Consider the following 5,982-nt stretch of genomic DNA (forward strand, 5'->3'; position numbering starts at 1 on the left):
TTACATTTTTGCCCAAGCGTCCAGTGGGGTTTCTGGTGCGCTCCGAAGTGGGGTTATTGGAGCGCATCAAAGGTGCGCAATGCTGGTGCGAACCCGGGAGCGCTCCGATGTGTGCTCCAAGGTGCGGCGTGCACGAAGTCCGAGCCCGGTTTGCCCCGGGTGCGCACCTCGCGTGCACCTTCGCCGGGGTGAGCACCTTGGTGTGCAGACCTTGGTTGGGTTGCGCGCCCTGGTGCGCACCAAGGAGCGCTCTGAAGTGTGCTCCAAGGTGCGGCGTGCACGAAGTCGGAGCCCGGTTTGCCCCGGGTGTGCACCTCGGGTGCGCACCTCGCGTGCACCTTCGCTGCGGTGGGCACCTTGGCTGGGTTGCGCGCCTTGGTGGGCACCATGCAGTGCACGAAGTCGGAGCCCGGATTGCCCCGGGCGCGCACCTCCGCCAGGGTGGGCACCTTGGTGCGCACAACTTGCCTGGGCTGCGCACCAGGAAGGGCTCAAGATGGCACCCGCGTTCCGTTTTTTTCACTATCTTTCAGAACGGAAATTTTAAAATCTCGTTTTTTTTTGCCTTTTCTGGAAATTAGTGAAGGCAGCGCATCAAAGGTGCGCAACGCTGGTGCGAACCTGGGAGCGCTCCGATGTGTGCTCCAAGGTGCGGCGTGCACGAAGTCGGACCCCGGTTTGCCCCGGGTGCGCACCTCGCGTGCACCTTGGTGCGCACACCTTGGCTGGGTTGCGCGCCCTGGTGGGCACCATGGTGCGCACCAAGGAGCGCTCCGAAGTGTGCTCCAAGGTGCGGCGTGCACGAAGTCGGAGCCCGGTTTGCCCCGGGTGCGCACCTCGCGTGCACCTTCGCCGCGGTGGGCACCATGGCGTGCACGAAGTCGGAGCCCGGTTTGCCCCGGGTGCGCACCTCGCGTGCACCTTCGCCGGGGTGGGCACCTTGGTGTGCAGACCTTGGCTGGGTTGCGCGCCCTGGTGGGCACCATGGTGCGCACCAAGGAGCGCTCCGAAGTGTGCTCCAAGGTGCGGCCTGCACGAAGTCGGAGCCCGGTTTGCCCCGGGTGTGCACCTCGGGTGGGCACCTTGGTGCGCATGCCTTGCCTGGGCTGCGCACCAGGGCGGGCTCAAGATGGCACCCGCGTTCCTTTTTTTTCACTATCTTTCAAAACGGAAATTTTAAAATCTCATTTTTTTTTGCCTTTTTCTGGAAATTAGTGAAGGCAGCGCATCAAAGGTGCGCACCTCGCTGCCCACCACGGTGCGCAACGCCGGTGGGCACCCGGGAGTGCTTCGAAGTGTGCTCCAAGGTGCTGCGTGCACGTTGTCGGAGCCCGGTTTGCCCCGGGTGCGCACCTCGCGTGCACCTTCGTCGGGGTGGGCACCTTGGCTGGGTTTGCCCCGGCTGCGCTCCGAAGCGGGGTTATTGGAGCGCCGCCTCTTTTTTTGTCGGAGCGTTTGGTGGGGTTTCTCGCATTGGCTCTTCCGAGGCCCGGTTGCCACCCTGGCGCGCACGAAGTCGGAAGTAGGGTTAATTGCCCGGGTGCGCACCTTTGCCAGGGTGGGCACCTTACCTGGGCTGCGCACCAGGGCGGGCTCAAGATGGCACGCGCGTTCCGTTTTTTTCACTATCTTTCAAAACGGAAATTTTAAAATCTCCTTTTTTTTTTGCCTTTTCTGGAAATTAGTGAAGGCAGCGCATCAAAGGTGCGCACCTCGCTGCCCACCTTGGTGTGCTCTGAGGTGCGCACCCGGGAGCGCTACGAAGTGTGCTCCAAGGTGCGGCGTGCACGTTGTCGGAGCCCGGTTTGCCCCGGGTGCGCACCTCGCCTGCACCTTGGCCGGGGTGGGCACCTTGGCTGGGTTTGCCCAGGGTGCGCTCCGAAGCGGGGTTACTGGAGCGCCCCCTCTTTTTTTGTCAGAGCGTTTGGTGGGGTTTCTCGCATTGGCTCTTCCCAGGCCCGGTTGTTGGGTGCGCTCCCACCCTGGCGCGCGCGAAGTTGGAAGTTGGGTTAATTGCCCGGGCGCGCACCTTCGCCAGGGTGGGCACCTTGGTGCGCACACCTTGGCTGGGCTGCGCACCAGGGCGGGCTCAAGATGGCACCAGCATTCCCTTTTTCTCACTATCTTTCAAAACGGAAATTTTAAAATCTCGTTTTTTTTTTGCCTTTTATGGAAATTAGTGAAGGCATCGCATCAAAGGTGCGCACCTCGCTGCCCACCTTGGTGTGCTCCGAGGTGCCCACCACGGTGCGCAACGCCGGTGCGAACCCGGGAGCGCCCCGATGTGTGCTCCAAGGTGCGGCGTGCACGAAGTCGGACCCCGGTTTGCCCCGGGTGCGCACCTCGCGTGCACCTTGGTGCGCACACCTTGGCTGGGTTGCGCGGCCTGGTGGGCACCATGGTGCGCACCAAGGAGCGCTCCGAAGTGTGCTCCAAGGTGCGGCGTGCACGAAGTCGGAGCCCGGTTTGCCCCGGGTACGCACCTCGCGTGCACCTTCGCCGGGGTGGGCACCTCGGCTGGGTTGCGCGCCCTGGTGCGCACCAAGGAGCGCTCCGAAGTGTGCTCCAAGGTGCGGCGTGCACGAAGTCGGAGCCCGGTTTGCCCCGGGTGCGCACCTTCGCCGCGGTGCGCACCATGGCGTGCACGAAGTCGGAGCCCGGTTTGCCCCGGGTGCGCACCTCGCGTGCACCTTCGGCGGGGTTGCGCGCCCTGGTGGGCACCATGGTGCGCACCAAGGAGCGCTCCGAAGTGTGCTCCAAGGTGCGGCGTGCACGAAGTCGGAGCCCGGTTTGCCCCGGGTGCGCACCTCGCGTGCACCTTCGGCGGGGTTGCGCGCCCTGGTGGGCACCATGGTGCGCACCAAGGAGCGCTCCGAAGTGTGCTCCAAGGTGCGGCGTGCACGAAGTCGGAGCCCGGTTTGCCCCGGGTGCGCACCTCGCGTGCACCTTCGCCGCGGTGGGCACCATGGCGTGCACGAAGTCGGAGCCCGGTTTGCCCCGGGTGCGCACCTCGCGTGCACCTTCGCCGGGGTGGGCACCTCGGCTGGGTTGCGCGCCCTGGTGCGCACCAAGGAGCGCTCCGAAGTGTGCTCCAAGGTGCGGCGTGCACGAAGTCGGAGCCCGGTTTGCCCCGGGTGCGCACCTCGCGTGCACCTTCGCCAGGGTGGGCACCTCGGTGCGCACACCTTCTCAATGTTTTCTTGCCTTTTCTGGAAATTGGTGAAGGCAGCGCATCAAAGGTGCGCACCTCGGTGTGCTCCGAGGTGCGAACCCGAGAGCGCTCCGAGGTGCCCACGAAGTCGAAAGTCGGGTTAATTGCATTGTTTTCCCCGGGTGCGCTCCGAGGTGCGCAACATCGGCGCGCACCAAGGAGGGCTCCGAAGTGTGCTCCAAGGTGCGCACGATGGCGTGCACCTCTGGTGCGCACGATTCGGAGCTCGGTTTGACCGGGGTGCGCACACCTTGGCTGGGTTGCGCACCTTTTGTGCGCTCCAAGGTGCGCACGAAGTCGGAGCTCGGTTTGCCCCGGGTGCGCACCTTCGCCAGGGTGCGCACCTTGATGCGCACGCCTTGGCTGGGCTGCGCACCTTGGTGGGCGCCATGGTGCGCACCTTTCGTGCGCTCCAAGGTGCGCACGAAGTCGGAGCTCGGTTTGCCCCGGGTGCGCACCTTGGTGGGCGCCATGGTGCACTCCGAGGTGCCCAAGATTGGTGCGCACCAAGGAGCGCTCCGAAGTGCGCTCCAAGGTGCGCGCGAAGTCGAAAGTTGGGTTAATTGTCCGGTTTGCCTCGGGTGCGCACCTTGCGTGCACCTTCGCCAGGGTGGGCGCCTTGGTGCGCACACCTTGGCTGGGCTGCGCACACCTTGGCACCCGCGTTTCCTTCATTTTAAATTTTTTTTTTTTACAATCTCTCAAGTGGGAAATTCTATAATCTCAACTTTTTTTGCCTTTTCAGGAAACTTTTGAATGGAGCGCATCATTGGTGCGCTCCGAAGTGTGCTCCAAAGCTCTCTCCAGCTGCGTGCACCTGCCCCGGCCGCGCACCCGGCCCCGCCCAGCTTCGCTCACCTGTCCCGGGCGTCTGGTGCGGAACCTTAGAGTAAGAAACATCACCGTGCACCTTGGCCAACGTGCGCGACTCGACCGAGCGCGCACTGGCCGAGGTGCACACCGATTTCACCTGGGTGCGCGCGCAGCACCTCGGGCGCACCGGGGTGCGCGCACAACGCCCGGGTTGCACCGTGGCCTGTGTGCTCGGGGCGCCTCGGGTGCGCGCTCGGTGTCGCCCCCGCGCGCGCGGTAGTGCGGGCAGCGCACCCCGGCCCGGCCCGGCCCCGACGAGAACGCAAACGGGCAAAAGGTTTATTCAAATAGCATTGCGACGCCCGGCGAAAAACTAAAAAAGGGTGCAACACCGGGACTTCCCGGGAGGTCACCCATCCCAGTACTACTCCGGCCCAAGCGCGCTTAACTGCGGAGTTCTGATGGGATCCGGTGCACTAACGCTGGTATGATCGCACCCGTTATGAGCTTGTCGCAGTGTGTACTTAGCAAACCGCGACCCACGTGCGAATCCACCCCGGCCACCCACCCCCGTCGAGGTGCACACCCTCCCTCGCGAAGTGCGCCCCGTTCGCCAAGTGTGAGCCCTGCCCGGGTGCGCGCACCTTGCTAGGGCGTCGGGTGTGCACCCGGCCCGGCCTACGTGCGTGCACCTGGAGGGGGCGTCGTGTGCGTGCAGTGTCCCGTCTGCAACGCGGTGCCCACACACCACCTCGGGCGCAACGACCTGCGCTCACATGTGGGCCGAGTGCACCTTGGTGCATGTTCGGGGCGCCTCGGGTGCACGCTCGATCTTGCCCCGGTGCACCAAGGCGCTCGGTTTGCCCCGGGTGCGCACTTGGTGCAAGGTGGGCACCCAAAATAGGGATCAAGCACCAAAACACAAGTTTCGGGATGCAAAATGGGACCCAAGGACCACAAATGCGTTCCAAGACCCATGATGGGTCCACGAGAACAAAAATGTGTTCCGAGACTTAATAAACAAATATTGGGTTTTAGGAGAAGAAACATGCTCTGATGCCCAAAACGAGAATCGACCCCGAAAAGGCCACAGGCCAAAAGTGGGATGCGAGACAAAAAAAAATGGGACCCGAGGACCAAAATTGGGTTCCCAGGTCGAAGACAGGGCAACCGGACAAGAAACGACCTCTAAGGCTCGAAATGAGTCCCGACGACTAAAACTTGACAAGAAGCACCCATCAGGCACCCAACTCGACACCCATGGGATGCCGACCCACCCGGGCTTCCACCTAGCACACCTTGGCACCCACCCACCCTCGCACCCAACCTCGCACCCAACTTAGCACCTTTGAACCCACATTGGCACTCACCCTGACCCTGGCACCTTGGAACCCACATTGGCACTCACCTTGACCCTGGCACCCACCTTTGCACTCACCTTGGGACCCACCCTGGCTCCCACCTCGGCACCCACCCAGACACCCACCTTGGTTCCTTGGCACCCACCTTGGATCCTTGGCACCCACCCCGACACCCACCTTGGCACGCAACTTGGCTACTTGCCACCCACCTTGGCTCCTTGACGCCCACCCCGACAACCACCCCGTGACCTACCCTGGCTAGGGTTGGTGCACACCCACCCTGGTGCCCACCTTGGCACCCACCCTATGACCCACCTTGGCACGCACCTTAGTACCCACCCCGTTACCCACCCTAGGACCCACCCCGTGACCCACCTTGGCCAGGGTGGGTGCACCCACCCTGGTGCCCACCTTGGCACCCACCCATCCTAGCACCCAGCCTGTGACCGGGCTTGGAACCCAACCTTGCACCCGCACCCGTCTTGGCCAGTGTGGGTGCGCACCCATCCTGGCACCCACGTTGTGACACACCCTTTAACCCACGCACCCTAGCACCCACGTTGGCACCCACCTTGGAACCCAACCTAGCAACTTGGC

General features: G+C 63.5%; 1 non-coding gene across 1 annotated transcript; it reads right to left on the reverse strand.

Annotated features, from left to right (window-relative positions):
* Positions 1–4,404: 4,404 nt before the first annotated feature.
* On the reverse strand, positions 4,405–4,523 carry LOC131873443 (5S ribosomal RNA). Its single transcript, XR_009371392.1, has one exon. It is a non-coding gene; the product is annotated as a 5S ribosomal RNA (ribosomal RNA).
* Positions 4,524–5,982: the final 1,459 nt, after the last annotated feature.

Source organism: Cryptomeria japonica, unplaced genomic scaffold (genome assembly GCF_030272615.1).
Source record: "Cryptomeria japonica unplaced genomic scaffold, Sugi_1.0 HiC_scaffold_1729, whole genome shotgun sequence".
NCBI lineage: Eukaryota > Viridiplantae > Streptophyta > Pinopsida > Cupressales > Cupressaceae > Cryptomeria > Cryptomeria japonica.